This window comes from Mobula birostris, chromosome X, assembly GCF_030028105.1.
Source record: "Mobula birostris isolate sMobBir1 chromosome X, sMobBir1.hap1, whole genome shotgun sequence".
NCBI lineage: Eukaryota > Metazoa > Chordata > Chondrichthyes > Myliobatiformes > Myliobatidae > Mobula > Mobula birostris.
The window spans coordinates 15,059,204-15,085,620 of record NC_092402.1 but is presented as its reverse complement, the minus strand read 5'-3'; the positions used below and the strand labels follow the sequence as shown (position 1 = coordinate 15,085,620).

General features: G+C 46.4%; 1 long non-coding RNA gene across 1 annotated transcript in view; it reads left to right on the top strand.

The window, feature by feature from the left end:
- LOC140191724 (uncharacterized) overlaps positions 1-26,417 on the top strand; it is a 41,275-nt gene that overhangs the window by 1,298 nt on the left and 13,560 nt on the right. The window contains exons 2-3 of the long non-coding RNA XR_011883893.1: positions 22,750-22,889; positions 23,562-23,835. This is a non-coding gene — a long non-coding RNA (uncharacterized lncRNA). The remainder of the gene's footprint in view (positions 1-22,749; positions 22,890-23,561; positions 23,836-26,417) is intronic.

Here is a 26,417-nt window from a genome sequence, read left to right as displayed (position 1 = left end):
GGCTCTGTTGGGCCTTCCCCACCTGATAAGAGATATGGGTGGTCCAGGTGAGGTCAGCTGAGATGTGGTCGCCGAGGAACTTTAAACTCTGTACTCTCTCCACCTCTTTCCCGTATATGTGCAGAGCAGAGTGCTCGACGCGCTTTAATCTCTTGAAATCTACTATCAGCTCCTTGGTTTTTGTGATGTTCAAGTCCAGGTTATTATGACAACACCATTCTGTCAAATGCTGTACCTCCTCCCTATAGGCTGTCTCATCACAGTCTGATATGATACCTATTAGGGTGGTATCGTCAGCAAATTTGATACGCAAGGTATTCAGTTTTGGGTGGATGGAAAATGAATGGGCAGAAAATCTTGGGTTCTTTGATGTGAAATATGGTCCCAGTGTACCCCTTTCTGTCACTACTCCATGGTTTTCCCCTTTGCCGGTGGTTGACTTTAGCCTTCAAGAAAAGATCAAGATGACAATTGATTGTACATCCGTGGTACAGGCAATTCAGCAATACATGCAAGGCAGACATTGTGGATTCTTCCACATCTACACAGTTAATTCAAAAGACCCAGTGACAGGTCGATCAGGTGTCTCTGATTATGTTCCAAAGGTTCAGGTGATTATTAAGATTATCATACAAAGTGTCTGTATTCATGGCTGAGATGGTTGCTATCATTTTAATCTTGGAATGGGTCGGAGAAGTACATCCTGATTATGTACATCCATGCTCTGATTTGATCTGTTTTGACATCTATTAAAAAACGTACTTCAAATTGTAGGTCAGATGTTCTTCTTGATGAAAACCCCTGGTTTCCTTGGGTTGTGCTAGTCCAGGGAATACACACTCTGGTCCTGCCAAATCCATGAGATTTGGACGGTGCTCCCACCTCAAACCTCGGTTTGTGTGGAGACCGTGTATTTTGCTCCCCTGGTATATCTCAGTGCCAAGAAATAACAGCCTGCTGCATGCGATTATATGAATTATATTTATGAATGTTAACTGAACTAAAGGGTTTGTAAAGAAAAGAACAAAAAGGGCCCATTATAATTAAACAGTCAAATGTGCATAAGTTGGAGCTCAGCTCTTCCCAAAGTTATATTCACCGATACTCAGTAGACCTCTGCACCTTGCTCCATCAAATGATAGTCCCCCACCAGGTCGAATCCTACAATCGGTTCTCTCCAGTGTCTTCTTTCTTCATGTCCCTCCAAACCAAGACCCCAGATCACACTGTCAGGCACACGAGAAAAAAACCCGCTCCCCAGATTGGATGGCTCTCATTCCAAAGCACCTGTTATCTCCAACCATAATCCAAACACTGCTCCTACAGAAACACCATTACATTAATAGTGAAACCTCTATCAGGGTGTTACATTGAGATTGGACAACATCTGTTGAAGCTGCAGGGTTGCACGTACATTTCATATGGGTCCCTGCCCTTGTTGGGGTTGAAGGAAACAAGGTGCCAGACCTTCCAGCCAAGCAATTACTTCAAATTAAGGAACTAAATGTGGTGTCTTTGCATAAAGGGGAAGCAAAAGCCATGAAATTCAGAGAGGCAGTAGGGGCCACGAGAAGGCCTTGGCGAGCAGGATTAAAGATAACCCCAAGGCATTCTACAAGGCTGTGAAGAGCAAGAGGATAAGACTAATCAAGTGTGATAGTGGAAAAGTGTATATGGAAACAGAGGAGATAGCTGAGGTACTTTATGAATACTTTGCTTCAGTATTCATTACGGAAAAGGATCTTGGCGATTGTGGGGTTGACTTACAGCTGATTGAAAAGCTTGAGCATGTAGACATTAAGAAAGAGGATGTGCTGGAGCTTTTGGAAAGCATCAAGTTGGATAAGTCTCTGGGATCGGATGAGATGTACCCCAGGCTACTGTGGAAGGCGAGGGAGGAGATTGCTGAGCCTCTCGCAATGATCTTTCTATTATCAATGGGGACGGGGGAGATTCTGGAGGATTGGAGGGTTGCAGATGTTGTTCCCCTATTCAAGAAAGGGAGTAGAGATAGCCCAAGAAATTAAATGCCAGTGACTCTTACTTCAGTGGTTGGTAAGTTGATGGAAAAGATCCTGAGAGGCAAAATTTATGAACATTTGGAGAGGCATAATATGATTCGGAATAGTCAGCATGGCTTTGTCAAAGGCAGGTTTTGCTTTCCGAGCCTGATTGAATTTTCTGAGTATGTGACCAAATATTTTGATGAAGGTAGAGTAGTAGATGTAGTGTATATGGATTTCAGCAAGGCATTTGATAAGCTACCCCATGCAAGGCTTATTGAGAAAGTAAGGAGGCATGGGATCGAAGGGGACCTTGTTTTGTGGATCCAGAATTGGCTTGCCCACAGAAGGCAAAGAGTGGTTGTAGACGGGTTATATTCTGCATGGAGGTTGGTGACCAGTGGTGTGCCTCAGGGATCTGTCCTGGGATCCCTTTTCTTTGTGATTTTTATAGATGACCTGGATGAGGAAACGGAGGGATGGGTGAGTGAAGGATACAAAGGTTGGTGGTGTTGTGGATAGTGTGGAGAGCTGTCAGAGATTCCAGCAGGACATCGGTAGAATGCAAAACTGGGTTGAAAAGTGGCAGATGGAGTTCAACCCAGATAAGTGTGAGGTGGTTCATTTTGGTAAGTCAAATGTTATGGCATCCGTTAGTCTTGCGAGACCATGGATCTGCGCCTGGAAAGTCCTCACTCTCCAAGGCGCAGGGCTGGGCAAGGTTGTATGGAAGACCAGAAGTTGCCCATGCTGCAAGTCTCCCCTCTCCACGACACCAATGTTGTCCAAGGGAAGGGCATTTGGCCCCATACAGCTTGGCACTAGTGTTGTCACAGAGCAATGTGTGATTAAGTGCCTTGCTGAAGAACACAACAAGTTGCCTCGTCTGCGGCTCGAACTCATGACCTTCAGGTCGCTAGTCCAATGCCTTAACCTCTTGGCCACATGCCCACACTAAGTCAAATATGATGGCAGAATATTGTATGAATAGTAAGACACTTGGCAGTGTGGAGGATCAGAGTGATCTTGGGGTCCAAGTCCATAGGATGCTCAAAGCAGCTGCGCAGGTTGACTCTGTGGTTAAGAAGGCATACAGTGTATTGGCCTTCATTAATCATGAAACTGAATTAGGAGCTGAGAGGTAATGTTGCAGCTGTATTGGACCCTGGTCAGGCCCCACTTGGAGTGCTGTGCTCATTTCTGGTCGCTTCACTACAGGAAGCATGTGGAAGCCATAGAAAGGGTGCTGGGGAGATTTACAAGGATGTTGCCTGGATTGGGGTGCATGCCTTATGAAAACAGGTTGAGTGAACGCTGCCTTTTCTCCTTGGAGTGACGGAGGATGAGGGGTGACCTGATAGAGGTGTAGAAGATGATGAGAGGCATTGATTGTGTGGATAGTCAGAGGCTTTTTCCCAGGGCTGAAATGGTTGCCACAAGAGGACAAGGTTTAAGGTGCTGGGGAGGAGATACAGAGGAGATGTCAGAGGTAAGTTTTTTCACTCAGAGAGTGGTGAGTGCGTGGAATGGGCTGCCGGCAACGATGGTGGAGGCGGATACGATAGGGTCTTTTAAGAGACTTTTGGATAGGTTCATGGAGCTTAGAAAAATAGAGGGCTGTGGGTAAGCCTTGTAATTTCTAAGGTAGGGATATGTTCGGCACAACTTTGTGGGCAGAAGGGCCTGTATTGTGCTGTAGGTTTTCTTTGTTTCTGAATGGATGTCTCTCTCTTCTGAGGCTGTGTCCTCTGGTCCTAGATTCACCAAGTGTAGGAAACATCCTCTCTACATCTGCTCTGCCCATTCGATATTCAACAGGTTTCAATGAGATCACCCTTATTATAACATTAAACACAGCAAATACAACACAGCAAAAGGACACTTGGCCCACAATGTTATTCTGAACCAGCTAAAAAGCAAATCAAAAACACCCAAACAATAATTTCTCCTGCCAACACAATACCCATATCCCTCCATCTTACTTACACCCATGTGCCTATCCAAACATCTCTGAAAAGTCTCTAATGCATTTGCCCCTACCATTATACCAGGCAGCGCATTCCAGTCATCCACCACTCTGAGACAAAAAAGCTTTCTCCTCACATTCCCCATGAACCCTACCCCATTTCACCTTCACAACATGGTCTCTGAACCAGCCAGCATTCTGGTGAACCTCTTCTATATCCTCTCCAAAGACTCAACATCCTTCTTAGAGTGGGGTGACCAGAACTGTGTGCAATACTTCAGATGTGGCCTATACAGAGCTGTAAAGTTGCAACCTAACCTCTTCACATTTGAAGAGTTGACTAAAATCCATGTAGACAATATGCACTGCCCTACCATCATCAATCTCTCTTTTCTTTCTTCTAAACTCCAGTGAGTACAGGCCCAGAGCCATCAAATGCTTCCGATATGTTAACCCTTCCATTCCTGGAATCATTCTCGTGTAGCTTCTCTGGAACCTATCCAATGCCAGCACATCTTCGATAAGGGGCCCAAAATTGCTCACAATACGCCAGATGTTGGCTGACCAATACCTTATAAAGCTTCAGTGTCATGTCTTTGTTCTTATATTCTCATCCTCCTGCAATGAATGCATTTATTGTATTTGCCTTCCTTACAATCAACTCAATCTGCAAATTAACCTTTACAGATTCCGAAGCAACGCACACAAACCGCTAGAGGAACTCAGCAGGTCAGGGAGCATCTCATTTTCTTTACTGCCTGTTGCACTGTGACCTTTAGGGCAGCAACGAAGGTCCTCCATTTCTGGTGGTGTTCATGGCTTCCTTCATCATGTCAGTAGATCCTCAGTTTTCACTCCTGTCAGTCCTGCAAGTCCTGGGTGGAGACTCAGGAATACGATCACAACCAAATGTAGAAGGATTCTTCATTGCTGTTTCCATAACAACTTTGTTTAACCAGAGTTGTTTGCCCTGAGCTGAACCCCTGAACCTGGAGGACCTGTGGACCACTCTTAGTCTGGTCTCTGCTCTTTGACCTACACGGCATGGGTGACCCTACCAGGTGCCAAAGCATAAACCCTGGCCCCTGACAACAGAGCTCTCTGAGTCATTGAGGCACACATGCCTCCATACCAGGACAAGGTTGTGGTCCTCTTGGAGGAGACCTCATCCATGTTGGCGTTTCAGGACTGAGAGGGAAGGGGGTAAGATGCCTGAATAAAAAGGTAGTGGGAGGGGAAAGATGGCAGTTGGAAGGTGAGGTGATGGCTGAAGCCAGGTGGGAGGGAAAGGTCAAGGACTGGAGAAGAAAGAATCTGATAGGAGAGGAGAGTGGACAATAGGAGAAAGGGAAGGAGGAGGGGACCCAGGGGGAAGTAATGGGCTGGTGAGGAGAAATGAAAGGTCAGAGTGGGGAATAGAGGAATGGGAGTGGGGGGTGTGGTTTTGGTCACCGGAAGGAGAAATCGATGTTCATGCCATCAGGTTGGAGGGTAACCAGACAGAATATAAGGTGTTGCTCCACTCCTTGAGGGTGGCCTCATCTTGGGCACGAAAGGAGGCCATGAATTGACATGGCAGAATGGGAATCTGAATTGAAATGTTTGACCACCAGGAAGTCCCGCTTGTGATGGATGATGTGCAGGTGCTCGATGAAGGGGTCCCCCACTTTACGAGGGGGCTCAACAGTGTAGAGGAGGCTGCATTTTGGAACACTGAACACAACAGACAACCCCAGCAGATTTGCAGGTGAAGTGTTGCCTCATTTGGAAGGAGTGTTCAGGACCCTGAATGGAGGTGAGGGAGGAGGCGTATAGGTAGCTGTAGAACTTGAGCTGCTTGCCAGGTTAAGTGCCTGGAGGGAGATTAGTAGGGAGGGACAAATGGACAAGGGAATAACAGAGGGAGTGATCCCTATGGAAAGTGGGAGAGGGGTAGGGAGGAAAAGAAATGATCAGTGGTAGAATCCCTGCACAAGGGATTTCGGGAATCCTGTGCAAGGACTCCCACGTCTCTTTCCACCTCTGATTTTTGAATTTTCTCCCCGTTGAGAAAGTATTCTATGCCTTTATTCCTTCTATCAAAGTACTTGATCATACACTTCCCTACACTTTATTCTATCTCCTACTGCCTTGCCTGTTCTCCCAATCTGTCCAAGTCCTTCTGCAGACTCCCTGGTTCGTCAGCACTACCTGCCCCTCCACCTATCTTTGTTTCATCTGTAAACTTGACAATAAAGCCATCAATTCTGTCATCAAAATCGTTGACATATACTGTAAAAAGGAATGGTCCCGATACCAAGCCCTGTGAAACGCCAACAGCCAATAATAATTGGCCTATGTTATTCCGAGACAGTGTAAGATGTGGATGTGGGGTCGATTTCAACATTAAAAAGAAATTTATATGTGTACATGGATGAGAGTGCAGGGTGATGGGACTAGGCAGATAGAGTCACAGAATCATAGAAAAACACAGAGAACAACTGGCCCTGCGACCCATCTAGTCAGTGCCAAACCATTTAAACTGCCTCATAATTGTATAAACATCCATGAGGTGACCACTCAGCTTCCCGAATTCCAGGGGAAACGGTCTCAGTCTGTCCAGCCTCTTGTTATAAACCAGCCTCCACCCTGACACAGTTACATTTTGTGAATCTGTTTTGCCCCCTCTCCAGCTTATCAGATGCTTTCTGTAGCAAGGAGACCAGAATGCACACAATCCTCTCAACATGGTCTCGTTGCCATCTGCGACATAAGACCAGAAAGCAAAGGAGGAGAACTTGGATATTCAGCCATCGAGTCTGCTCCACCATTCTATCATGGCTGATTTATTATCCTCCTTATCTGCAACGTAACACCCTAAGTCCTGTAGTCAGTGAGCAAATTGATTGACTTACTCACCTGGATCTCAAGAGGTCAGATTTTCCAACTCTTCTCACCCAGATTTCCAAATACAACAAATATTCTTCACCTAGTGGTGTCCTACCACAATTGCATGTCTGCTGTGGACAACATCCCCACCTGGTGGTGTCCAGCCACAATGACATGTCCCCTGTGGACAACCCCCCCACCTGGTGGTGTCCAGCCACAATGAAATGTCGCCTGTGGACAACATTCCCACCTGATGGTGTCCTAGCACAGTGACATGGCCCCTGTGGAATACACAAGGGGATGGACACAGTCTGTGAAAGTGAGGCAAATCAGCAGTGAGGTCATGCACCCGATAGAGATTACAGAGGAAAGGCTGTTTTCACACATTAGACATGTGGAAGGTGTTTGATGATCAATTGCACAGAGTACAGAAAAGGTGTGTTCCCCTTAGAAAGAAGGACGAGATAGAAAGATAAGAGAGTTCTGGAAGTCCAAGGAAGTGATAAGGTCGGTGGGACGAGGTGAGAGTAAGAGTTTGGCATGGAATGGAAGGGTCGAGATGGCCTGTTTCTGTGCTGTAATTGTTATATGGTTACAGATGTTTTTTTAATCAAGAAGAAAAAGGAAATGTATGTAAAGCTTCGGAAGTCAGGATCAAATGAAACACATGAGGAGGGCAGTGGATGTTGTCTACATGGGATTTAGTCAGGTGTTTGAAAAAGCCCCTCATGGGAGGCGACTCCGGAAGATTAAGATGCATGGGATCTGCGGCAAATTGACTGCTTGGACTCAGAACTGGGTTGCGCAAAGAGGACAGAGGGCAGTGGTTGAAGGGACTTACTCACACTGGAGGTCTGTAATTCGTGGAGTTCTGCAAAGTCTGTGTTGGGAACTCTGATGTTTGTAATGTATATAAATGCCCTGGATGAAAATGTCGGTGGGTGGGTTAGTAAATTTATGGATGATACCAAGATTGGTGCAGTTGTGGATAGCATAGAAGACTGGCAAAGAACACAGCACAATATCGATCAGTTGCAGATATGGGCTGAGAAATGGCAGATGGAATTTTATCCAGATAAATGTGAGGTGTTGCACCTCAGTTGGGCAAATGCAAGGAGACAGTACACTGTTCAGGGAAAGGTCCTTAACAGTGTTGCTGAGCAGAGAGATCTTGGGATCCAAGTTCATCGCTCCTTGAAAGTGGCTACACAGGTTGATGGTAAGAACGCTTATGGAATGCTTGCTTTAATGAGTTGAGGCATTGAGTTCAAAAGTCAGGAGGTTATGTTGCAATTTTATAAAACTGGTAAGGCCTCATCTGGAATATTGCATACATTTCTGGTTGTCTCATACCAGAGGGTATGCATTGAAGGTGAGAGGCAGTAGGCAGTAGTGAGTGGTAATATGTTCAACTCAGAGTGATGGATGCCTGGAACGTGCTACCTGGTATGGTGGGTGAGGCAAAAATACATGAGATGATTTTAAGAGACGTTTAGATGTGTACATGGATGTACGGAAGATGAAGGGATATGGATATGAGGGAGGTAGGAGGGATTAGTGTTTGGGTGTTTTTGATTTGCCTTTCAGCTGATTCAACGCACCATTGTGGTGTGAATGGCCTGTTCCTGTGCTGTACACTTCATGTTCTATGTTCTTTGCTGTCATGAAACAAATGAGGGTGGATAACTCCCCAGGGCCTTACAAGGTGTTCTCTCAGAGTTTGTGGGAGGCTCGTGCGTAATTTGCAGGGACCCCAGCAGAGATACTGTATTTAAAATGTCCTCAGTAATGGGAGAGGTATCAGAGGATTGGAGCACGTCAAGTGTTCTGTTGCTTAAGAAAGGCACCAAGTATAACCCAGAAAATTTTAGGCTGGTGAGCCTGACATTGGTAGTGTGTAAGTTAGACCATAAGATCATAAGAAATAGGAGCAGAAATAGGCCATTCAACCCATCGGGTCTGCTCCACCATTCCATCATGTCTGATATATTATTCCTCCCAACCCCATTCTCCTGCTTTTTCCCATTAACCTTTGACACCCTGATTAATGAAGAACTTATCAACCTCTGCCTGAAATATTCTCAGTGACTTGGCCTGCACTGCCGTCTGTGGTAATGTATTCCATAGGTTCATCAACCTCTGGCGAAAGAAATTCCTCCTCATCTCTATTCTAATGGACGTCCCTCTACTCCGAGTCTGTGCCCTCTGGTTTGAGACTTCTTCACTGCAGGAAACAACCTCTGCGCATCTGCTCTATTTTCCATAGGTCTCAGTGAGATCCCCTCTCCTTCTAAACTGCGGACAGTACTGTCCCAGAGCCATCAAACGCTCCTCATATGTTAACCCTTTCATTTCTGAGATCGTTCTCGTGAAACTTCTGTAATGCCAGCACATCCTTTCTTAGATAAGGAGCCTAAAACTGCTCACAATACTCCCCGGGTGGTCTGACCAATGTCTTGCAAAGCCTCAGCTTTTCATCTTTGCTGTTGTATTCTAGTCCTCTTGAAATGAATGCTAACATTGCAGTTGCCTTCGTTACCACTGACTCAACCTGCAAGTTAACCTTCGGGGAATGATGCACGAGGACTTCCAATTTTCCTTTGCACTACTGATTTTGAATTTTCTCCCTATTTAGAAAATAAATTATTGGAAGGTATTCTAATGGACTGGGTATATAAGTATTGGGTTTAGACAAGGATTGGTTGGGGATATCTGTATGGCTTTGTTACCAGGAAAGTTGATGAAGGCAAGGCAGCGGATGTTGTTTACGTGGGCTTTAGCAATTGCTTTGACAAGGTTCTGCATGGGAGATTGGTCAAGAAGGTTCTGTTGCTTGGCACTCAGGATGCTGTATCAATGACATTAGACATTGGCTTTCTGGGAGAAGCCAAAGGGTGGTCGTCGATGGTTGCCTCTCTGACTCGAGGCCTGTGACTGGTGTTGTGCTGCAGGATGGGTTGGTTGTTGTCATCTGTATCAACAATCTGAATGATAATGTGGTAAACTGAATCAGCATATTTGTGGATGACACCAAGATTGGGGGTGTAGTGGACAGTGAGCAAGGCTATCAAAGTTGGCCGTGGGACCTGGACCATCTGGAAATGGGCTAAAAAGTATCAGATGGGGGGTAATGCAGACAAGTGTAAGGTGTTGCACTTTGAAAGGACAAACCAGGGTAGGACTCACACAGGGAGTGGAAGAGTACCGAGGGGTGCGGTAGAAAAGAAGGAACTGGGAATATAGGTCCATAATTCCTTGAAAGTGGCATCACAGATAGAGAGGGTCATAACGAAAGCTTTTGGCACACTGGCCTTGGTTGATCAAAGCACTGAGTGCAGGACTTGGAAAGTTATGTTGAAGTTGTTGGTGAGGCTGAATTTGGAGTATTTTGTGCAGTTCTGGTCACCTAACAACAGGAAAGATGTCAATAAGACTGAAAGAGTGCAGAGAAAATTTACAAGGATGTTGCCAAGATTTGAGGACCTGAATTATGGAAAGGTTGAATAGGTTTGGACATGATTCCCTGGAGTGGAGGAGAAATTTGAGAGACGTGACGCCACGGTAGCATCGTGGTTAGTGCGACACAATTACAGTTTGGGCTGTAATAGATCAGAGTTCCATTCCGGCACCGTCTGTAAGGAGTTTGGACTTTTGGAGTTTGAATCCCTGTGGAATTCGTGGATTTCCTCCAGGTGCTCCAGTTTCTACCCACGATCCAAGGGTATCTGGTTAGTTGGTCATTGTAACTTGCTCTGTGATTAGTCTCGGGTTAAATCATGGGTTGTTGGCAGTGTGGCTCAAAGGGCTGGAAGGGCCTATTCCACACTGTATCTCTAAATAAAATAAAACAAAATAAAAATAAGAATTTGATCCGGGTCTACCAGAATTTTGAACCCCTGTTCTCTGCACCAATTCCTCAGCCATTCATTCATCTGTACTTTCATCCTATTCCTGCCCTGACTAGCACTGGGAGTAATACAGAGATTCCTACCTTGGAGGTCCTGCTGTTCTGCCCCTTCCCTAACTCCCTGTACTTACTGTGCAGGACATCTTCCCCCTTTCTCTCCATGTCAATATGCCAATGTGCACAACAATATCTGGTGCTCACCCTCCCTCTTGAGAATCTTGAAGACCTGCACTTTGGTTTGACCAAAAGACCAGAAGGTTCTTACCAAAAGGTCTTTAAGGCTTCAGTTATGTTAGGGCTGGTGTTGGGAGGTCAGTTATCTATAGTGATTGCAGTTGATACAAAGATGTTTCGGGAGCTTTCCTTGTTTTCGTTGGAATTGGACATTTGGGAAGGTGGACAGTGGTTCACACTCGTTGGTTGAGTAATAACCACCTTCCACATTGATTATGTACAGACTGTATTGGGTTTAGGGTGAGGTATCAAACGGCAGGCAGTCGCACTTGTATTTCAATGGTTCAATGGTTCCATTGTTCAATTTAATGTCAGAGAATGTAAACAATCTACAACCTGAAATCCTTACTCTTCACAGACATCCACAAAACAGAGAAAAAAACACCAAAGAATGAATGACAGGATAACATTAAAACCCCAAAGCCCCCTCACCCTCCCATGCACAAGCAGTTGCAAAGCATCAACCCTCCCCTTTCCTCTCCCCCCCATGTGTCCCAGCAGAAAGCATGAGCCCCCACACCACCCAACACGCAAGCAATAGCAAACCCCCAGAGACTATGATCTATCATCCATCAAAAACGACTTTTCATCCCAACGCCTGGACATCCCAGTCACTTCATTATCAGCCACACTGGCAACTTCGATCTAGTCATACAGAACCATGTAATGCCCTGGTTCACAACTTTACTGTTAGGCTGTATGTATTTCATTTGGAAGTTCTGTATGAGCAATCTGTCCTGCTTTCAGCCTTTTTGGGTTATTGTTGAACATAAAGGATGATGAGAAATGTGTGCCATCCAATTAGGATGGTGGAACTGCGGGGAGGTTTTTTTGGTGAGGGTCACGAAGGTTGGTCTTGGGTCTTTTGTTCAGTGGGAGATGAAGAGAGAAGATGCCAGGGGGAACCTGTTGTAGGATACGACCCAGTGGGAGACCTGATTGTTCGAGATGGATTGTGAGTGACGTTCAGAAGGTGGTGTGTGCTTTCACGCAGACCTGAGGCCCAGTGCGTGAATGACAGAGAAGTTCAAGATGAGCTCCAACTTGTACACATTTGACTGTGTTTTAGTTAAGTAAGATTCATAAATATAATTCCTTTAGTCGTATGCAGTGTGCTGTCTGTTATTTCTTGGCACTGAGTTGTAACAGGGTAGCAAATTACACAGTATCCACACAAGCCGGGGTTTGGGGTAGGAGGGTCGTCTCAATCTCATGGCTTTGGCAGGACCGGAGTGTGTTTTCCCTTGACTTGTACAGCCAAGGAAACCAACGAGGTTTCAACCATACTTCAGACAATATGGAAACAGGCCATTTGGCCCAGTTAGTCCATGCTGACCAAGATACCCCATCCAAGCTGGACCCATTTGCCAGCATTTGGCCCATAACCTTCCCAACCTGGGTTTGATGGACCCCTCAGTTAATGGGAGGGGTCGCTGGCATAAAAGAAGGTTGAGAACCCCTGTTCTAAACCTTTCCAATCTATGTACCTGTTGAAAGTTGTTATTGTACCTGCCTCAACCACTTCCTCTGGCAGCTCACTACATATAGATACCACACTCTGTGTAAATAAAGTTGCCCCTCAGGTTCCTATTCAGTCTTTTCCCTCTCACCTTCAGCCTATGCCCTCTAATTCTTAATTCCTTACCTCACGGAACAAAGCAGCGTGCATTCAACCTACTAATGCCCCTCAGCATTTTATACACCTCTCAGTCTCCTTTACTTGAAGCAATAAAGTCCCAGCCCATCCAAACTCCCCCTGTAACTCAGTCCTTTAAATCCTGGCAACATCCTAATAAATCTCAGCTGCACTCTTTCCAGTTTAATAACAACTTTGCTATAGCAGGGCAAACAAAACTGAACATGATACTCCAAGTAACATTCACAAAATGCTAGAGAAACTCAGCAGGTCAGGCAGCATCTATGGAGGGGAATAAATGATCACCTTCCAGCTTGTCCTGACCCACTCCCCACCTTGTTCTGGATTCTTCCCCCTTCCTTTTCAGTAATGATGAAGGGTCTCTGTCTGAAGTGTCAACCATTTATTCCCCTCCATAGATGCTGCCTGACCTGCTGAGGTACAATATTTTGTGTGTGTTGCTCTAGATTTCCAGCATCTGCAAAATCCCTTGTGCACTGTAATCTCCAAACCTTTAAACTCAATGGCTGATTGATGCAGCTGAGCATGCCAAAAGCCATCTTCACTACCCTGTCAACCTTTGACTCCAGTTTCAGTGAGCCTTGCATGTGTACTCCAAGGTTTCTCTGTCCTACAACGCTCCTCGGGCCCTTTCCATTCACTATGAATGTCCAACCTGAATTTGACTTTTCAAAATTGCAATATTCCAGACTTTTCTGAAGTAAACTCCACTTGCCATTCCTCAGTCCATGTACTCAGCTGATCAAAATTGCTCTGTAGTTTTTGAAACCCTTTTTCACTGTTCACTGTTTTATCTATTTCAGTGTCATCTGCAAACTTCCTGACCTTACCTTGTACATTCTTGGTGGGCAGGCAAGGAGAGAGGAAAGGAGATGGGGTATGGTGAAGGAGAGGGCGAGGGGGAGTTGGGGGATGTCATTACTGGAAGTTTGAGAAATCAGTGGTTATGCCATCAGGTTGGAAACTACCCAGATGGAATATAAGGTGTTGTTCCTCCAACCTGAATGTGGCCTCATCACAACTGTAGAGGAGGTGATTGATGGACATATCAGAATAGGAATGGGAAGTGGAATCAAGATGGTTGACCACTGGGAGGTCCTGCTTCTTCTGGCGGACGGAGCGTAGGTGCTCAGCAAAACAGTCTCCCAATATACAGGAGGATATTGGTGGATCTCACCAATATACAGGAGGCCATACTGGGAGCACTTGAACACAGTACATGACCCCAGCAGACTCTCAATTGAAGTGTCGCTTCACCTGTGAGAGTTTGGGGCCTTTAATGGTAGTGAGGGAGAAGGTATAGGGGCAGGTGTAGGACATGTTCTGCTTGCAAGGATAAGTGGTGGGAGAGGGATCGGTGGGGAGGGACGAGTAGACAAGGGAGTTGCAGAGGGAGTGATTCCTGCGGAACGCAGAAAGTGGGGAGGAGGAAAAGATGTGCTTGGTGATGGCGGAAATTCTGGAGAATTATGTGCTGGACGCGGAGACTGGTGGGGCGGTAGGTGCGGACAAGAGGAACCCCATCCCTGGCAGGGTGACGGGAGGATGGGGTAAGAGCAGACGTGCGTGAAATGGAAGGGAAGCGGTTGAAGGCAGCATTGATGGTGGAGGAAGGGAAGCCCCTTTCTTTGACAAAGGAGGACATCTCCTTTGTTCTAGAATGAAAATCCTCACCCTGAGAGCAGATACAGTGAAGAAGGAGGAATTGAGAGAAGGGGATGGCTTTTTCTTTTTTACAAGTAATGGGCTGGGAAGAGGTATAGTCTAGGTAGCTGTGAGAATCCGTGGGTTTATAATAGACATCAGTGGATAAGCTTTCTCCAGAAATAGAGACAGTGAGATTGAGAAAGGGGAGGGAGGTATGGGAAATGGACCAGGTAAATTTGAGGGCAGGGTGGAAACTGCACTAATGCAGTTGTCGATGTAGCATCGGAAAAGTGCATTTCCTATGGTCACCAGTGTAGGCTTGGAACATAAACTGTTCAATGTAGCCAACAAAAAGGCAGGCATAGCTGGGAGCAATGCGAGTTCCCATGGCTACACATTTTGTTTGAAGGAAGTGGGAGGAGCTAAAGGAGAAGTTATCAAGAGTGAGGACAAGTTCTGCTGGACAGAGGAGAGTGGTGGTGGAGGGGAACTGGTTTGGTCTGGAGTCCAGAAAAAGATGGAGAACTTTGAGGCCTTCCTGGTGTGGGATGGAGGTGTATAGGGACTTGACATCAATGGTAAAAATAAGATGATGGGGCCAGAGAACTTGAAATCCTTGAAAGGATCAAGATTTGTTGTTCTGCCATCAGGCAAACGTTACAGGAGCATCAAAACTAAAATCACAAGGCTACTAAACAGCTTCCTCCCACAGGCAGTCAGACTGCTAAATGCTGCTCTACATGACTCTGCTTTGGACACTTTTAACTTGCACTGGACACTTATAACTGATTTTAACTGACATGTGGCTGTTGTGTTTTACTATATATTGTGATGTTTATTATTTAGTGTTGCGTTTGTTATGTTATGATTGCACTGCTCCTGGGAAACGCTGTCTCATTCTGCCCTGCAGAGCTGATGTATGGTTAGAATGACAATAAAGTTTTTTTTTTGAATTGAATTGAATTGAAGACCCTGCGAAATGCCACGGATGTTGGTAGGAAGGGACTGAACTATGGGGGGATAAAACAGAGTTGGGGTATGCCGTTATGAGTTCAGTGGGGCAGGAACAAGCTGAAGCAATGGGTCTGCAGGATGAGCAGGTTTATGGATCTTGGGTAGGAGGTAGAAATGGGAAGTGTGTGGTGCAGGAACAATGAGGTTTGTGGCAGTGGATGTGAGATCCCCAGAGTCAATGAGGTTGGTGACTGGGCAATGGCCTGCTGCTCCTTAGTGGGGTTCTGTTCCAGGGGTAAGTAAGATGAGGTGTCAGAGAGTTGTCACTGGGCCTCAGTAAGGTAGAGGTCAGTCCACCAGACTACTACAGCACCCCATTTATCTGCGGGTTTGACGGTGAGGTTAGGATTAGCAAGGATGGAGTGGAGAGCCCAGTGTTCGGAAGGGGTGAAGTTGGAATGGGAGAGAGGAGTATTGAAGTCGAGACGGTTGATGTTGGCTATGAAAAGGTCCAGAGCAGGCAGAAGACTGGGGCTGGGCGTCCAGGAAGAAGAGCAGGGTTGAAGATGGGAGAAGGGATCATTGGTGCAGGGTGGAGCGTCCTTGCCAGAAAAGGAAGAATGGTGGCAGAAGAGCTCATCATCATGGTGGGCGTGGAACTCACTGAGGTGTGAGCGTAGGGGGACAAAAGTGAGGCCCTTACTGAGGACAGAACGCTCTGGCTCAGAGGGCAAGGTCGGAGGGAGTAGTGAAGACCCAGCACAGATGAAAGCTGGAATCAGAAGAGGGAAAAGGGTTGGTAGTGTCTGAGGAGCAGGGAGGTTTGGGGTGTTCAGGGTTGGCAGGGTGAGATGGAGTCTTCGAGGGCTCAGGAGCTGGCGGTGGGACCTCAGAGAGACGGGGTTGCGGAGTGGTGGTGGGGGAAGAGAAGACAGGTTCCAGAGGCAGCACGTGAAGACCTAGTCTGGAGTCAGAGTTGGAGGTTGTGCAGTCGGCACCTTGGAGATGTCCAAGGTCGTTGGAACCCTCATTGATGGCTGTGGAGTCCGGATCTGAATCTGCTCTGGATCGTTGGAGCTGTTGAGGTCGGTAGCAGGGATCACGGTCTGGAGACATCTGGGCCTGCTGGTGTTGGAGACGGCAGGTTCTGTGGTCTGGAGACGGGTGATTTTCTGATCGTTGCAGGATGTGAGAAAGTCAAAGAACTGATGATTGAAAGGGTGGATCTGGCGGAGGATAAAGTAGCAGACAGGTCCATTACAGGCGGTAGAGAGAGAATCCCAAAGTTGTGGAAGTGACTGGGATAGGGACTCCAGGTACCTCCTCATGGCGGAAAGCGTGGGGCATAGAGCGCAATGAGAGAAGCAGCGAGAGAAACAGTGGACGGACTCCCCCTTCTCCAGCCTTGCATCTCTTTCACATTCAACTTCCCAGCTGTTAATTTCATCTTCCCCCTCCTGGTTTCACCAATCACCTTGTGTTTCTCGCTCCTTCCGCCACTTTTTATACTTATCATTTTTTTTTCTGCAGTCCTGCTGAAGGGTCTGGGCCCAGAACGTCCACTGTACTCTTTTCCAGAGATGCTGCCTGGTGTGCTGAGTTCCTCCAGCATTTTGTGTGTGCAGCTCGGATTTCCAGCATCTGCAGATTTTCTCTTGTTTGTGATATAATGCTGATCTTCTATCAGGCACTGGTCAGACCACACTTGAAGTATTGTGAGCAGTTTTAGGTCCCTCATCTACGAAAAAAATGTGCTGGCGCTGGAGAGAGTCCAGAGGAGGTTTCTGAGAATGACCCCAGGAATTAAAGAATTTAACATGTGAGAAGCATTTGATGGCTCTGTGTCTGTACTCCCTGGAGTTGACAGGAATGAAGGGGGGAACCTATCGAATGTTTAAAGGTCCAGATAAAGTGGATGTTGAGTGGTTGTTTCCTCCAGTGGGGGAGTCTTAAGACCAGAGGGCATAGCCTCAGAATGGAGGAACGTTTAGTGAGGAAGCTACGTAGCATCCATGCCAGGACCACCGGACTGAGAAACTGGTAATTTCCCAAAGTTGTAAAGCTGATTAACACCTCCACCCACTACCCCACCCCCAACCATCACTAGTTTATCATTTCCCGTCTGAGTCACCTTATGTTCACCTTATGTGCCTATCGTCACTTTCTGGACATTTATGTATATAACCTATTTTATGTATTTATATGTATAATAGGTATTTTATCATTGTGTTCTTTATCTAATTGTGTTTTTTTGTCCTGCTGGATTTGACATTTTAAAATCTTGAATCGTCAGTCGCTCGTTCCACATACCAGCCACCTTCTGTGTGGGAAATGTATCGCTCAGGTCTGCTTTAAATCTTTCCCCTTTCCCCTTTCACCCTGAACCTGTGCCGTCTTCTCTCAGACTCCCCGCCCTTGGGGAAAAGGCTGTAACCATCCACTTTCTCTAAGCCCATCATAATTAAACACCTCTAAGGTCAACCGTCAGTTTCCAGAATTCCAGGGGAAACTGTCTCTGTCTGTCCAGCCTCTTCTCATAAGCAAACCCTCACCCTGACCCAGTGTCATTCTGTGAATCTGTTTTGCACCATTTCCAGCTATCAGCTCCTTTCGATAAACAAGGAGACCAGACTTCACACAGTACTCTGAATGTGGTCTCCAGCAGTGACAGGCCTAATGTGGACAACACTCCCACCTGGTGGATCTCTGCCACAATGACAGATTCCCTGTGGACAACACTCCCACCTGGTGGTGTCCTGCTGCAATGACAGCTCCCCAAGCGGACAACACTCGGGGACAAACACATTCGACAGAAGTGAGGTGAAGCAGCAGCGAGGTCATGGACCCTCTACAGATTACAGAGGAAGAGGTGTTTGCTGTCTTGAAGCAGATCAGGGAGGATAAATCCCCAGGGTCTGACAAGGTGTTCTCTCGGACGCTGTCAGAGTCTTGCGCAGAAATTTCACCGTCCCCAGCAGAGATACTGTATTTAAAACACCCTTACCAATGGGTGAGGTGCCAGATTGAAACACAGCTCACAGCATGCTGAGCTCGTTGACTTCATTAACTTTGCCTCCAACTTTCACCCTGCCCTCAAGTTTACCTGGTCCATTTCCGACACCTCCCTTCCCTTTCTAGATCTTTCTGTCTCTCTCTCTGGAGACAGCTTATCTACTGAAGTCTATTATAAGTCTACTGACTCTCACAGCTATCTGGATTATTCCTCTTCTCACCCTGTCTCTTGCAAAAATGCCATCCCCTTCTCGCAATTCCTCCGTCTCCACCGCATCTGCTCTCAGGATGAGGCTTTTCATTCCAGGACGAGGGAGCTGTCCTCCTTTTTTAAAGAAAGGGGCTTCCCTTCCTCCACCATCAACTCTGCTGTCAAACGCATCTCCCCCATTTCACGCACATCTGCTCTCACTCCATCCTCCCACCACCCCACTAGGAATAGGGTGCCCCTGGTCCTCGCCTACCACCCCACCAGCCTCCGGGTCCAACATATTATTCTCCGTAACTTCTGCCACCTCCAACGGGATCCCACCACTAAGCACACCTTCCCTCCCCACCTCTCTCTGCTTTCTGCAGGGATCACTCCCTACGCGATTCCCTTGTCCATTCGTCCCCCCCATCCCTCCCCACTGATCTCCCTCCTGGCACTTATCTTTATAAGAGGAACAAGTGCTACACATGCCCTTACACTTCCTCCCTTACCACCATTCAGGGCCCCAGACAGTCCTTCCAGGTGAGGCAACACTTCACCTGTGAGTCGGTTGGGGTGATATACTGTGTCCGGTGCTCCCGATGTGGCCTTCTATATATTGGCGAGACCCGACGCAGACTGGGAGATCATTTTGCTGAACACCTACGCTCTGTCCGCCAGAGAAAGCAGGATCTCCCAGTGGCCACACATTTTAATTCCACATCCCATTCCCATTCTGATATGTCTATCCACGGCCTCCTCTACTGTAAAGATGAGGCTGCACTCAGGTTGGAGGAACAACACCTTATATTCCGTCTGGGTAGCCTCCAACCTGATGGCATGAACATTGACTTCTCTAACTTCCGCTAATGCCTCACCTCCCCCTCGGACCCCATCCGTTATTTATTAATATTCACACATTCTTTCTCTCTCTCTCTTCTTTTTCTCCCTCTGTCCCTCTGACTATACCCCTTGCCCATCCTCTGGGTTCCCTCCCCCCACCTTTTCCTTCTCCCTGGGCCTCCTGTCCCATGATCCTCTCATATCCCTTTTGCCAATCACCTGTCCAGCTCTTGGCTCCATCCCTCCTCCTCCTGTCTTCTCCTATCGTTTTGGATCTCCCCCTCCCCTTCCCCCTCCCACTTTCTAATCTCTTACTAGCTCTTCCTTCAGTTAGTCCTGACGAAGGGTCTCGGCCTGAAACGTCAACTGTACCTCTTCCTAGAGATGCTGCCTGGCCTGCTGCGTTCACCAGCAAATTTGATATGTGTTGCTTGAAACACAGCTGATGTTGTTTTGTTGTTTAAGAAAGGCTGTAAGAATAACCGGGGAAATTTCAGGCTTGTAAACCTGACATCAGCAGTGGGTAAGACACAGGAGCTAAAATAGGCCATTCGGCCCCTTGAGTCTGCTCCACCATTCCATCATAATCGATTTATTATTCCTCTCAATCCCATTCTCCTGTCTTCTGGGATCATTCTCGTAAACCTCCTCTAGATCCTCTCCAATGCCAGCACATCTTTCTTAGATAAGGGGCCTGAAACTGTTCACAGTGGTCTGAAATATACCCAATAGCCATCTGTGGCAATGAATTCCACAGATTCACCACCTTCTTGCAGAGGAAATTTTTCCTCATCTCTGTTTAACCTGCAAGTTAATCCTTAGGGAATCATGCACGAGGACTCCCAATTTTTTTTGCACCACTGTTTTTTGAATTTTCTCCCTATTTAGAAAATAAGTTATTGGAAGATATTCTAACGGCCTGGCTATATGAGTATTAGGATGGACCAGAACAGATTAGGGATTATCAACAGGACTTTGTGTGTGTTTGGTCATGTCCAACCAATCTTATCGATGTTTTCAAGGAAGCTGGCCAGGAAGTTGATGAAGGCAAGGCAGTGGAGGTAGTCTACGTGGACTTTAGCAAGGTCTTTGATGAGGTCCCATATGTGAGGTTGGTGAAGGAGGTTCAGTCGCTGGGCATTCAGGATGATGTAGTAAATTCGACTGGATATTGACTTTCTGGGAGAAGCCAAAGAGTGGTAGTAGATGGTTGCCTCTCTGACTCGAGACCTGTGACTGCTGTTGTGCCGCAGGGATCAGCTGATTGTTGTTTGTCATGTTTTTCAACAGTCTGGATGATAATGTGGTGAGCTGAATCAGCACATTTCTGGATGACACCATGACTGGGGTGTAGTGTCGGCAACGAAGGGCATCGAAGTTTACAAAGGGATCTGGACCAGCTGGATAAATGTGCTAAAAAATATCAGATGGAGGATAATGCAGACAAGTGTAAGATGTTGCACTTTGGGAGGACAAACCAGGGTAGGGCTTACACGGTGAGTGGAAGGGCACTGAGGGGTGCGGTAGAACAGAGGGATCTGGGAATACAGATCCCTAATTCATTGAAAGTGGCATCATAAATAGATAGGGTTGTAAAGAAAGCTTTTGCCCATTTGGCATTCATTAATCAAAATATTGAGTACAAGAGTTGGGATGTTTTCCTAATTTTGTTTTAGGTGTTGGTGAGTACCTTGTGCAGTTCTGGTCACCTACCAATAGGAAAGATGTGAATAAGATTGAAAGATAAATTTTACAAGGATGTTGCCAGTACTGGAGGAGTTGATTGAAAGGGAAAGGTTGAATATGTTAACCCATTATTCCCTGGAGTGGAGGAGAATGAGGAGAGATGGGGCAGCACGTAGCATAGCGGATGGTGCGACGTTATTACAGCTCAGAGAGTCAAAGATTAGAGTCAAATTCCAGTGCTGTCTGTAGGAAATTTGTACGTCCTCCCCATGGAATGTCTTGATTTTCTCTGGGTATCCCAATTTCCTCTCTCAGTCCAAACACCTAGCCTTTGGTAGGTGGACTGGTCATTGTAAATTGCCCCATGATTAGTCTCAGGTTAAATTGACGGTCGCTGGTGGTGCGGCTCAAAGGGCTGGAAGGGCCTATTCCACACTGTATCTCCAAATATAGATGTCTACAAGATTAGGATGGGGAGAGAAAGGGTTTGGCTTTGCTCCCCTGTGGTCCATACTGCCACCTGGTGGCCTTCTGTCGCAATCACAAGTCCACTGTGGACAACACTCTGGTGGTATCCTGTTGTAATGACAGATCCAGGGGCAGCAAGTAAACCATTTATTCGTTTCACCCTCATCACGTCATTGTAACCCAGCCAAATGACCAAGGCGTGTACTAAATATGGAGATGTTGAGGTGTGGTCACTCAGGGAGAGATCTGACATCTCAAGGCCATTGTGACACCAGTGAGAAACATCACAATGAGATGCAGCATCACAATAGGATTTAAACTCTGGTCACTTGGAGACGAGAGACAGAACATCCACTTTCAGCTTGACTGGAGGATAGTTTGCTGATCTGGAGGCATGTGTAGACACGATGTGTGAAAATCATTGGGATTTATTCATGGCCTCAAATTCATTTCATGAACAACATCTTCTGTGTGAAGAGGAAGGAAGAAACCTGGATCAGATGGAGAGACTACCTGAGAGAGGGAACTCCAACAACAGTGAGACAATGTACCAATTCTTTCCATTCCTACAGGAGGCAATGTTCAGAAGGATTGTATTTGGGAGGGATGATAGTTTAGTTGTTGGGATTTTGGGGGTCAACTCAGTCAATATATGTAATTGCTGCTTGGGGCCCACGGTGTTTATTGATCCTGTGCCGTTGCTAAGGATCTGCTCCCAAGGTGATGTCAACAGAGGCCCTTCAGTGATGTCAGATGCACTCCTTGGGCCTGTCTGAAGATGGTGTCCAATGTCCAAATGCAGACCAGGAAATCTGCTGCCTTTAATACTCAGGTAGTGTCCAAATTGTCCCAATCTAGAAGTGTAAACGGTCTTGTCTTGTAGTAATTATTAAGATGGTCAAGTGTGTTAATGATTCGGAGAATGTAGGTCGAACATTTCATGAGGTTGTGGATGACACCATAATTGGTGTGTGGTGATAGTGAGGGTTTTCTTAGCTTACAATGGATTGGAGACCAGCTGGGAAAGTAGCCAGGGAATGGCAGGTGGAACTGAACTCAACAAGTACGATGTGGTAGATTTTGGGAAGTTAAACCAGAACAAAACATACAGAGTGAATGACAGGGCCCAGGGAGAGTTACAGAACAGAGAGAACAAGTGATAGAAGTACAGAGTTCCCTGAAAGTGGCGACACAGGTGGACAGGGTACTGAAGAAGGTGTGCACAGGTTCTCATGCAGGTAAGTCTGTGGCTAAGTGTAAATGGTCCTGTCATTATCCAGTTGTATTTAATTTATTTTCTCTTTCTTCTCCCAGAGGGACGAGACTGCTGAAACCATGGCATCTAGGTGAGCGCAGGCTTTCACCGCGTGAGCCAGTGATGTAGCCGTGAGTGACCAGTCCACGATACAAGCTCAAAAGCAGATCCTGACTGAAATCGAACTGATGTTCCTCAGGTCAGTCCCTCTGTGTCCCATCCACCTCTCGGTACTAACCCAATAGCCATGACCATTCCTCTCCACGAGTCGACTGAGTCTTGGAGATGGTATGAAACCACCTCTCTTGCCTCATTTTTATCCCATCATTTTTGGGATCAGAGGGTTCACCCTCCCACTCTAAATTGAAGGGGACCAATATACTTGTGGGCTGGTTTGCCAGAGCTGTTGGGGAGAGTTTAAACTAATTTGGCAGGGAGATGGGAATTGGAATGAAAGGGCTAGGGGTGGGACAGTTGGTATACAACCCGATGCTGTGTGCAGTGAGGCTGTGCGGAAGGACAGGTAGATAACAGGGCAAAATTGCAGTTGGTGGGATGAGTTAAAGTGTAGCAAGGGGACCAAATTGAAAAGGGTGATGAATATGTGATGAAAGGTGTTCTATTTCAATGCACGCAGTATATGGAATAAGGAAGATGATCTTGTTGCACAGTCAGAGATTGTTAGGTGTGACGTTGTGGTTATCATGGAGTCGTGGCTGAAAGAAGATCATAGTTGGGAGGTGAACTACCAGAAGGCGGAGCTTAGCAGGAATGATGGCACCTAATGGCAACTCCTTTGCCTACATCTTCGAAAACAGCTCTATTTCTACCTTCAATATCTTTATTTTTCCCTTTCGGGGTTCTTTTGAAGACCCTGACCAGGAGTTACACGCAGGTTCCTTTCTTTGGGGGAATGGGACCCCTTCTCGGGGTTCCACGATTGGCCATTTTTCCACATGCCAAATGTTTGACCTGAGAATCTCGATCGTGTTTGGAAGCCTAAGATCTCGGGGCTCTGGAGACGGGCGGATTGAGGGTCGATGTCGCGGCAGGAGACTCGTGTCGTCGGGGAGGCCTGAAAATCTTTCGCTGTGGGCCCAAAGACCCGAGTTCTTTGTGATCTTCGGACATCAAGCTCGAAAAAGGTGACAAAACGGACTTCTAACATCATAAACCAGCGGGTTGTTGTTATGTCTCCCGCTCGCTGTGAATATGGGGGACACCTCCCTCTCCCTTGCCAGGGAGAGAGAGAACTTTTGGTTTGTCGAATGTCGGATGAAATGCAAAACCTTTGGGGCAACTTTGGTCTGTGTCTTTGCTGTTGCTTAGCACACGCTTGGGCTCGGTGATGGTACCGATGCCCTTTTTTTTGTGGTGGGGGGAGGGGGGATTGTTGCTTGCTGACGCTTACACGCGGGAGGGGGGAGCTGGTGGGGACTTTGGGGTTCTCACGTATAACTGTTGTTCATTCTTTGGGGCATTCTCAGTTTCCGTGGATGTTTGTCAAGAAAAAGCATTTCAGGATGTATATTGCATACATTTCTCTGACGTTAAATTTGACCTTTGAACATTTGAACAGTCAAGGAAATACATTTTATCAAAACGACAGGCTGGTAGGCAGAGGGGTAGGGGAGGCTCTGTTGGTAAAAATCTGAAATCAAAGCCTTTGAGACAGGTGACATAGGAATGGAAAATGTTGAATCTTGTGGGTAGAGTTAAGGACCTGCAAGGTAAAAAGACTCTGTTGGGGGTTATGTACAGGCTGCCGAACAGTGGACAGGATGTGGGATAGAAATTTCAACAGGTAATAGAAAAGGCATGTAATAAGGACAATATTACGATAGTGATGATGTATTTCAATATGCAGGTAGATTGGGAAAATCAAGTTGCTGGATCCCACCAAAGGGAATTTGTAGAATATCTACAAGATGGCTTTTCCGAGCAGCTTGTCGTTGAGCCCACTAAGAGAAAAGCAACTCTGGATTGGGTGTTGTATGATGAACCAGATTTGATTCGGGAGCAGAAAGCAAAGGACCCCTTCGGAGATAGTCATCACCATATGATGCAATTCACCCTGCTGTTTGAGGAGAAGATGAAGTCAGATGCATCATTATTACAGTGGAGTAAAGGGAATTACAGGGGCATGAGAGAGGAGCTGGCCAAAGTTGATTGGAGGGGGATATTGGCAGAGATGATAGCAGAACAGCAATGGCTGGAATTTCCAGGGTAATTGGGAATGTGCAGAATCGATACATCCCAGAGATGAAGAAATATTCTAAAGGGAGGGTGAGGAAACCATGGCTGTCAAAAGAAGTCAGCGACAGCATAAAGCAAGAGAGGATGTATAATATAGCAAAAATTAATGGGAAGTTAGAGGATTGGGAAGCTTTTTAAAAAACCAACAGAAGCATAGAGCAGTCAGGATAACAGGCAGGATATTTGGATGGTTCTCTTGCAGTATGTGGTTAAGCAAGGAGTCGTCCAATGTCCCTGACAACTGTAACTGTGAGAAGTGCATCCAGCTGCAGCTTCTAACACTCCATGTTAAGGAGTTGGAGCTGGAACTGGATGAACTCTGGATAATTCGGGAGGCTGAGGGGGTGATAGACAGGGTGTATGGAGAGGTTGTTACACCCAAGATAAAACAACACAGGAAACTGGGTGAAAGTCAGGAGGGTGAACAGCCAATGCAGAGTACCCCTGTGGCCATCCCCCTCAACAACAGGTAATTCACTTTGGACACTGTTGGGGAGGATGGCATGGCAGAGAAAAGTCACAGCAGTCCAGTCTCCAGGCTCTGTGGCTCAGAAGGAAAGCGGGGGGACAAGAGGCAAGCTGTGGTTCAAGGGGATTCATTAGTTAGGCAAACAGAAAGGTAGTTCTGTGGATGAGAACGAGATTCCGGGATGGTATGTGGCATCCCAGGTGCCGGAATCCAAGGCATCTCAGACAGAGTTCTCAACATTTTTACGTGGGAGGGTAAGCAGCCAGAGTTGTGGTCCATATAGATACTGATCGATATTGTGCTGTGTTCTTTGCCAGTCTTCTATGCTGTCCACAACTGCACCAATCTTGCTGTTATCCATAAATTTACTAAGCCACCCACCTACATTTTCATCCAGGTCATTTATATACATTACAAACATCAGAGTTCCCAACACAGACTTTGCAGAACTCCACGAATTACAGACCTCCAGTGTGAGTAAGTCCCTTCAACCACTGCCCTCTGTCCTCTTTGCGCAACCCAGTTCTGAGTCCAAGCAGTCAATTTGCCGCAGATCCCATGCATCTTAATCTTCCGGAGTAGCCTCCCATGAGGGGCTTTTTCAAACACCTGACTAAACTCCATGTAGACAACATCCACAGCCCTCCTCATGTGTTTCATTTGATCCTGACTTCCGAAGCTTTACATACATTTCCTTTTTCTTCTTGATTAAAAAACCATCTATAACCATATAACAATTACAGCACAGAAACAGGCCATCTTGACCCTTCTATTCCATGCCAAACTCTTACTCTTACCTGGTCCAAGTTACCTTATCACTTAACTTTATCACTTCCTTGGACTTCCAGGACTCTCTTATCTTTCTATCCCATCCCCATCCTTCCCTCTAAGAGGAACACAGCTTTTCTGTACTCTGTGCAATTGATCATCAAACACCTTCCACATGTCTAATGTGTGCAAACAGCTCTTCCTCTGTAATCTCTATCGGGTGCATGACCTCGC